This window comes from Mytilus trossulus, unplaced genomic scaffold (assembly GCF_036588685.1).
Source record: "Mytilus trossulus isolate FHL-02 unplaced genomic scaffold, PNRI_Mtr1.1.1.hap1 h1tg000085l___fragment_1__unscaffolded, whole genome shotgun sequence".
Classification (NCBI taxonomy): domain Eukaryota; kingdom Metazoa; phylum Mollusca; class Bivalvia; order Mytilida; family Mytilidae; genus Mytilus; species Mytilus trossulus.
In genome coordinates this window covers 1,713,492-1,723,189 of record NW_026963295.1, presented here as the reverse complement: position 1 = coordinate 1,723,189, position 9,698 = coordinate 1,713,492, and the positions used below count along the sequence as shown (strand labels likewise).

At 34.2% G+C, this 9,698-nt stretch overlaps 1 long non-coding RNA gene across 1 annotated transcript; it reads left to right on the top strand.

Moving 5' to 3' along the window:
* The first annotated feature begins 1,879 nt into the window (after positions 1-1,879).
* On the top strand, positions 1,880-3,819 carry LOC134699748 (uncharacterized). Its single transcript, XR_010103654.1, has 3 exons — positions 1,880-1,921; positions 2,452-2,591; positions 3,725-3,819. It is a non-coding gene; the product is annotated as an uncharacterized LOC134699748 (long non-coding RNA).
* The last annotated feature ends 5,879 nt before the right edge of the window (positions 3,820-9,698 follow it).

Below are 9,698 nucleotides of genomic sequence, written 5' to 3'. Positions count from 1 at the left end.
AACTACTTAAAATAAAGTTAATTTTTTTTAATGTTAATTTCTTCCTTATTATGAGTAATAGGATAACTATATTTTGTATGTTCTTATCTTGCAAGGTCCTCTTGCTGGTCAGACAGTTTTCACTTGACTTTAACCTCAATCTATGGTCAGTGAACAAGGTTAAGTTTAGGTGATCAAGTCCATATATTAGAAACTATAAGCAATAGGTCTAGTATATTTGGTGTATGGAATGACTGTAAGGTGTACATGTCCAACTAGCAAGTGTCATCTGACCTTCACCTCATTTTCATGGTTCAGTGGTTATAGTTAAGTTTTTGAATTTTGGTCGTTTTTTTCTTTCACTACATGCACAAATTGCAATAGGTAAACAATATTTGGTGTAAAGAAATATGTTATGATGTTCATGTTAGTCTCACAGGTTTTATTTTACATTGACCTCATTTTTACGGTTCATTCCTCAGTGTTATGATTTTGTGTTTTGGTCTGTTTTTCAACTTTAAGCAATAGGTCGACTTTATTTGTTGTATGGAAGAATTGTAAGCTTTACATGTCTGTTCATTTGACCTTGGCTTGACCTTATTTTCATGTTTCATTGGTCAGTGTTTAGTTTTCATGGTTTAATCTAGGATCCCAGTTACGGTAACCAGTCCGGTACCCACGAATGTAGTTCTTAAAAAAAAACTATAACTTTTCTCTAAAATGGTGTAGTGTCATTATTACACAAGTTCTGAAACTAAATGTAGATTTATTTGAAAGGGTAGGCTTTCTAGTTTGAATTTCTGTAAAAAAAATGATTGATTTAAATAAAATCTGGCGTCAGTGCATGGAGTAAATTGTCTAAATTCTAGCCTTTATTCTTCACCGGAAGTAGACTGAGTGACCCTGTTGTCAATCAAAACAAAATTTTGCAACGGAATGCCGGTCATGAGGCACTGAGATTGCACTCAGAAACTTGGAACCTAATGCCTAACATGAAACAGAAGTCCCAAGGTGGCTATCAAAATTATTTAACGAACAGCACCCCATTTATTTACTATGACTTTCAATGCGTTCCAATGGGGCAAATAACTGGGTCCCCGTTCCTGTCAGAAGGCATATATTGAACACTTCAATCTACAACTGTAAGCTTATTTTTCGAGTTACATGGATGAAATTTGGCTACAAACTTCAAAATTTAATAAGAAAAACAATGGTGCAATTATTTTTTAAATTTGAATTAAACTTTTTAAATTAAATTGAAATTTAAATTTATGAAATTTTAAAAAAGTTTTTTTTTCATTTGAAAGCTTAAAAAGAGGTCACAGTGAGGTCATTTGTTGGAAATTTAAATTCATACACTTGTAAGTTAAAATGGAGGGATTTTTTGAAAAATATAGGCAAAAAATAATAGAAAAGAGCCACCTGGCAAGAAATCATGAATGCTTTTTATGGGATCAGGGAACAACAAAAGATGAAAAATATGGGCTTATTTCTTTTCTAGATCCTATTTCTGGTACCTGGAATAAGAAAAAGGCCCATAGATTCAGTTACATGGTTTATAACAATTATTTAGAGTTAAATAAAACATTTGATGCCAGTCATTTGTGTCATAATAGTTTGTGTGTGAATGGGGCTCACATTAATTTAGAGCCGCATCACATAAATAACAACATGATTTATTGTAAGCACCGCAATTCTTGCCAGAGCCATGCCAATTATCCAGATTGCCGCCTGGATTTATTTTTAGAAGATATTTAAGGGGTAGGGCTATAGCTTATATATAAAGAATTTTGACTAAATGTACAACAATTTTAGACTCTTTTTGAAAGATTTGGTGGTCCTTAAAAGAACCTTTAATTTTGTCTTTATCATTTTCAGATGTAGATGGATGCAGCTATGCTATGTCTTCTTTGACTTTGGAATTTTTGAAGTACAGCTTCTGGTAGGTATATTCTTCTTAGCAGGCATTACTCTCCCATATGAATGATCGTCCTTTGTGCTTTGAACAAATGCCGTATTACGTTTGGGATCAAGTTGTCCTTTTTGATATCGGTCTTTAAATTTACTTTGTTCCTTTTCTTCCACATGATCCTTAATTTTCTGTCCGGTTTGTTGTAAATTTTTCTTTTTCCTTTCTGGAGTATTTTGGTATACTTTGTTCCTTTCACACTCCCTTTGCATCTGCTCTAAGTGTTTAAATGAACCTTGTGATATTTTAAAACCAATACATTCTGCTTTTTGTTTCCAGGAATTAGATATACCATTATTCAAAGTGTGAATTATTGCTGATGCCCTCCCTTCAAAATTTCTAGAAAAGTTCACATTTTTTGGTAAGGATACACTTAGTGCTCTGTTAACGGCTTCACATTTTTGAGTGTTGAAATTAAATTTCATTTTCATTAATGCTTCCTCGCTAAGTTTCATTTTCAAAAGTTCCTGCATTATTAATTTGTCATTGTCATCCATATTCAGGTTGGTTAACTTGTTTGCACCTAAGTACATGGATCTCAGCCACCAACAGTTTGTGTGACCACCACCACACACGTATGAGCTAGTGGGACATTTAGAGCAGTCGCCGGTATAACACCGCACAGTAGCATCAAGCACTCTAGGTAAGCATTTTTTAATCTTTTCCAAATTTCCACAGTTTTCTTTCCACATTTCATTGAAAACTAAGCTACATCTGGCTTTCAAATCTTGACTTAAAACTTTATGTCCTTGTTTTTTCTTTTCACGTGTCGAACCATAAAACATGTTTAAACTAAAATTTGCAGAATTACTTTGTCGAAACTGTGATCTTCCGAGATGAATTGGGTCAGCTTGGCGTTCAACTTTCCACAACGGGTGTAAAACTTTGAGTGCATCATTTATACCTTCTGCTCCACGTCCGTCTCCATCTGTAACTGCATACTTTACCAGCACATTTTGCCTATCAATCTGAAGTCCAATTTCTTTACCCATGAGATATTCACTTAAAGGGTTGGTTGGCTTAACATTGGCTGTACATGTACCAGCATGTCCATCTGGACAGGTTACATTAAGTCCCTTCCCTTTAAGCAAAGAACATGTCCAGCAAAGTTTATTGTGAAAAACTGATGCAACAATGAACTTATGGTCAGTCACTTGCTCACATGCCAATGATATTGCCTGGGAAGCATTTTGTCCGGTTTTTTTTTGTGCTTACTATATGCATACTGTTATAACGCGTGTCGATTGCTACAGGAATATGTGACGGCTCTTTTACACCACGAATTCTGTTAACTTCTTTCACAATTTCAAGTTTTTTCTTCATATCATTGTCATTCAACTCTTTAATCTCATTCGCAACAAAATTAATATGCCTCTGCAGTGTTCTTTTAGTGGGTGGTGGTATATTTAGTCCTGCGGCCATCAGAAATCTTCCTCTTTTTATTCCAATAGGAGTCTCCTGTAAGGCAGATACAAGCATGCGGGTTAACTCTCCAGGGTTAGGTCCACGTTTTGGAGTTTTAGTTTCATCGAACAGGTTAACACATGGTGATGTAAACTTGCATTCTGTACATTTATATATGCACTTTACACAAGATCCATACTTAATTAACTTTGTCAGTTCAAAGTTCGGGTTATCACATTTAATGTCTTGTAAATTGTGAAATTTAACAACTACATTAAGTAGCAGAGTAACTTTATTCATCTTAACAACTCTATATGACTCATCTATAACATGTGTTTCATCATGAGACTCAGATTTAGCTTCTTCTTTCAGAACCTTCAAACATTTTGGATGTGGACGTAATAACTTGGCAGATCCAGGATTTCCCTCGACATCTGGTAAACTGTAGGAGGTGCCGTCTTGCCCGGATTTAGCTACAAGTGCATCTAGTCTCTTCCATTGTGTATTAGATGAACTTGGCTGACTGTTTGAAGACTGTGTTTCATGCTTTATTCCCTTGTTATGGGGTCTGTTACCCGCTTTGAAGCAAGATTTACGTCGATTTTTGCCACCTTTCATGTTAATTTACAGTACCATTGACTGATAATTTATGATGTTCTACATTTTCTTGCATTATTTATGTCACTGGAAGATGCTGTCAGCTTCCTTGACACAATTTTGCCACTAATTGCTGACAGTGACACTTTTATGGGGATTTACAGGTGCTGGACAGTGTATTCTAAGAGATCATGTGTGTGTACAGTAGGGCTTACATTTTATTGGAATACCACTAATTGCATTACCATGTAAACTACTGCTTTTCATATATGATAAGGAACTTATTTGCCTTCATAGATATACATTTTTTGTAAGTTTTTCACTTTTAACTTCTTTCCTTTTGTAATTCCTATAAAAAAATAAGGATTTTTTATTTTTTTAATTAAAAAATGATTTTAATTAAAAAAAAATCATTAAAATTTAATTTTTACTAAATTTTCATACAATGAATGAATTTACAGAATGTAAATATCTTTTCAAATAAAAATGTTGTGCTGATTTTAAGCAAATTTACTTCATGAATATATGATTTTATGCGACCAATTTTCTGATATTTGAGGAGAAATGAGACGTTATAGATAAGGATCAATAACTCTGTAACTGTTCGATGAAATTTATTAAAACTTTTCAGAATAACTACTGAGATGTATATCTTTATTTTAAAAGTAAGGTTTTAAGTCTGGAACAAAAGATAAAGTCTGACAGGAATAGGATCCCAGTTACGGTAACCAGTCCGGTACCCACGAATGTAGTTCTTAAAAAAAAACTATAACTTTTCTCTAAAATGATGTAGTGTCATTATTACACAAGTTCTGAAACTAAATGTAGATTTATTTGAAAGGGTAGGCTTTTTAGTTTAAATTTCTGTAAAAAAAAATGATTGATTTAAATAAAATCTGGCGTCAGTGCATGGAGTAAATTGTCTAAATTCTAGCCTTTATTCTTCACCGGAAGTAGACTGAGTGACCCTGTTGTCAATCAAAACAAAATTTTGCAACGGAATGCCGGTCATGAGGCACTGAGATTGCACTCAGAAACTTGGAACCTAATGCCTAACATGAAACAGAAGTCCCAAGGTGGCTATCAAAATTATTTAACGAACAGCACCCCATTTATTTACTATGACTTTCAATGCGTTCCAATGGGGCAAATAACTGGGTCCCCGTTCCAAAGCAATATAGGTAAACTGTATATAGTGTATTGAATGATTGTAAGGTATTTTAGGATAATATCAATGGTAAATAAAGGAGGTGAGACATTTCATTTTGTGCACTCTTGTATATCCTTACTTTGGGATAACAATCTGCAGACACAGCTTCAAACGTTAATCTATGACACATACTCTCTGTCACCACTTTTCTTGTTGTTTTTAGTGTGGCAACTAACGGATTATTATCTGGAGAGAAAAAATGATAATAAAATATGGATATATCTTAAATGGGATGAATAAAAGGGTATTTATTATACAGAAAAAAATATTATGTCGCTTAACAGGAGCCTGTGTCAAAAACAGGGTCGGTTGATTTTTTCTTCCAATTTTTTTTTTTGGAAGATCCAATAACAAAATTAGGGTCGGGGCTAAAAAACAGGGTCGGTCGGGTTACCGGAAACTCTACTTTTTTTTCTCGGCCTTAGAAGTTATATTATTTGTTGTTAATTTTTAGTAGATACATTATACATGTACATATATATATTTAACTTATTTTAACTACTGCTCTAGTTAATAACACTATCTTATATTATTCAATTGTGTGTCTTTTTAAAATAGGAAATAAAGTAATATGGAGTTAATGTACATCAAAATGTCAAATGGTCAATGACAACGGTTATTATTCCTGTGGAGTTCTTTATTTTAACAGTTGATGTACAGTCTTCAACAATGAACTTTAAATAGGTCAAAACAATGAAATCCTGTGCAGTCTTTAAATACTGATAATGTATAGCTATACAATTATGTTAAATAAGACTAGTACATGTATTCTTATTTCACCTCATTGTTATATTAAATATATTTTCACAGACCGATGGAGACTATTTATGGAAAGATTATCACAAGTTTGATGCATAGAATTGTATGGTATATTATTTGGTAAAAAACAAACCAGCTCTCCTCTTGACTATGTCACCAGCAACTGATGCCGTCAACCTGTCTCGACGAACAGCATGCTACCTTGGATCATTACTCTGGAGTATTGTCATCACTTCTATGGTCCTAGTCTCATCCATACTGACTTGAGTTGCATAGAAGCTAGCAGTTTTATTCCTGTCTAAGGCAACTGGCAGAGTGTTTATCATGACGTTATCTGATGGAAGAATTAGGAATTCCTCATCTAAGATGTTTAATATATAATGGGATGACAGCTTTTGTTGGTAGCCTATTGCAGTCCCTGTAGGAAATTTACCAAATGTTGTGTCTGTGGTTTCTTGGCTAGTACTGCTGCAGACAGAAAGCATTAAGATACTGCTGTCAACTTTGGCAACTGCTTCACATAATTATGTTACAGGTGAAAAATCTATTTTTGACGGATTGTATAGAGTTGATCGGAGACCACGGGGTTGCCTATATGGAGATTTAGAATTGTATCCACAAACAACAACATCATCAACTTGGCTGCCTTTCAGTTTCTCACCTCTAGGTACATGAGGTATATGCCACGTCTGAGTATAAAGAAGTCTTCAAGATGTCAGATGGAATTGATTTTTTAGATTTGAAACTTTCATGTGTGCTAAAGTGTAAAGAAGACCAGTAACATGGCCACATGTACCTGATTTTCCTATAGCATAGTAGCAATTGCTGGACTCTAAAGCAGGTCCTTCCACTAAGGATATCTACAAAACAAGAATAAGACACAAATCGTCAAATGATAAATGTTCATTTTTTTCTAAACATAAAAAAGAAGTTGAGGTATGATTGCCAATGAGACAACTGTCCACAGAGATTAACTATAGGCACCGTACGGCCTCCAACAATGAGCAAAAGCCCATACCGCATAGTCAGCTACAAAGGACCACAATATGGCAATGTAAAACAATTCAAACCAGAAAACAGTTTTTATTGTTTATCCATTATATGCCTAACATACCAAAAATGTGTATGTAATATTAAAGATACAACATGAACATGGATACATATAGAATTCATCACTATTTATTTATTGGTAATGTCAAATGTTAGGTATAAGACAGGTAAATCTAAATTCTACATCTTGTGCTTATATGCTTTCTGTCATTTGGGCTTGTTAGAATAACAAATCAAAATCAGGTAAAAAAAATAAGGGATATTGAGTAATGGCTGTTTTAATAAACTTTATTTGGGATGTCCGATAATAGGCGGATCCAGGGGAGGGAAGGGGGGCCCGGCCCCCCCCCCCCCCCCCCCCCTTTTGCGGGAAAAATTTGGTTGATTATATAGGGAATCACTGAAGCATGACTGGAGAGGGGCCCCCTTATGTCAGTCAGCGCCCCCCCCCCCATCCCCCCCTTAGGAAAAGTTCTGGACCGCCACTGCCGATGATAGGAAGGATAGTTTAAAAATTGAGTGTAGATTATTGGTTTTTTTGCTGTATATGTCTATTAACGTTATGCCAAATTATGTAAAAAGTTGGTTCTTGGTTGTTGAATTAGCCCTAAATGTGTATGGGACAAAATCACACAGTCAAGCAATACAAATTGCATATGGAAAAAATGACAATTACACAATGAGAAGGGCTTTAAATTCTGTTCATCATCTCATCTGATTTGAAAACGTGTGCTTTAGAACTAGAAGTGTGATATTAAATAAAAAACCTAAAGGCCACTCACTGATAAATGAACAGAAGTAATGACAAGGAGAATGCTGATATTTAGTTAACTCAAATAACTAACAAGTAGATGATTATAGTTTTTTGGGACCAATTAATAAAACAAAAACTCAAACTGTCAACACAATAAATGTACATCTATATACTCCCCGTCGAGGACTTGAACCTCAATCTCTTACCAATGGTAAGTGTAATACATTATACTCACAAGGTTTGTAAATATAGATTATGCAGCATTGAACAGTGTAGAAGATATTATCACCGTCCTTCAAAGTAGCAGTACACATAATGAACCTGGAATAGATTAAATACAAAACATAACAATAGGACCTTATATAGCAGTAAATAGCTTGCTCTTATGTAAGAATTAAGTTCTACATTGAGACCATATACTCAACTGCAGCTTCAACTACATTGTCTTGGATAGAGAATTGTCTCATTGGTGCTCATGCCCTTCTTTAAAGAATATTGTGGTAGCCTACATGAAAAAAAGAAACACCTTTCAAATGTTTCAAGATGTTTTTAAAACCTATTTTTGTTTGGTTTTAAGACACATTATGGTAACCTGGATTATCTTTATTACCTCTATTTCATGTGGACATTCATTCTTTTTTGGGATCTGTAACATCTTGCTGTTACCATACAACCATTATCCAATTTATGAACTGTAAACAAATTTAAACAGTTTATTAAAGCATGCAAAAACAAATGTAGCTGAACTGATGTCAAGTCACAGTGACCCTAAAGAGTAGACAAATAGTTGTTAAATTGATTGATATCTGCATTATGTTAAATTAAAGTTTAAACAACACTGTATATTAAAAATGGAAAATCAATGAATCCGTTTTAATGCACTGAATATTTTTCATAGAAACGAGTGACTGAAAAAGTATTGATGGTACAGTGTATGTTATGCCAGACCAATAGGCCACAAAGGAAATTGAACTGTTTATTCTTCAGATAAAAAAAAAATCCATTCACAATATTTTTGGACACGTATGTGCTTCATGCTGATAAAGGGTTAAAAAAGAAAAGACAAATAATTATGTACTATAAAATTGAGAATAGAAATGGGGAATGTGTCAAAGAGACAACAACCCGACCATAGAAAAAACAACAGCAGAAGGTCACCAACAGGTCTTCAATGTAGCGAGAAATTCCTGCACCCTGAGGCATCCTTCAGCTGGCCCCTAAACAAATGTATACTAGTTCAGTGATAATGAACGCCATACTAATTTCCAACTTGTACACAAGAAACTAAAATTAAAATAATACCTGACTAACAAAGGCCAAAGGCTTCTGACTTGGAACAGGCGCAAAAATACGGCGGGGTTAAACATGTTTATGAGATCTCAACCCTCCCCCTATACCTCTAGCCAATGTAGAAGTACTGTACATTTGCATACAAAATAGTGATTTATTCCTCATCTAATGTCATATCAACACTACACTATTTGTCTCCAGGATTGAAAAGATTTATCGGGGCCTTTTATAGCTGACTATGCGGTATAGTGAATTTCTGTGTCATTTTGGCTTCTTATTGAGAGTTGACTCATGGTTATCATACGGTTTTATTTACATCTTTTTTATATGTAGGTGATTGCAAGAAGCTGATGCATATATATATTTGGAGACAATAATAATTTTTATATGAAAAAGATTATTCATCAATCTAGTGAAATTTGAGTCAACATATTGATAATTCATGCTAAAACATGCATGAATAATATAGTCGTATTGCACCTACTTTTCTCTGGTACGTAGTGTTGTATTTGATAACACCACTGTGACAGTGGATTTTGACAAGGACATTTTATAGATAGTCAGTTTACTAAAAACAATTACAGGGACCCAACGTGCCTACGAAGACAACCAGATAGTTCATTATTTTAGAAATGTATTGTGTAACATATTGAAACAACAAGAAATTAAGAAGGGTTAAAAATGAG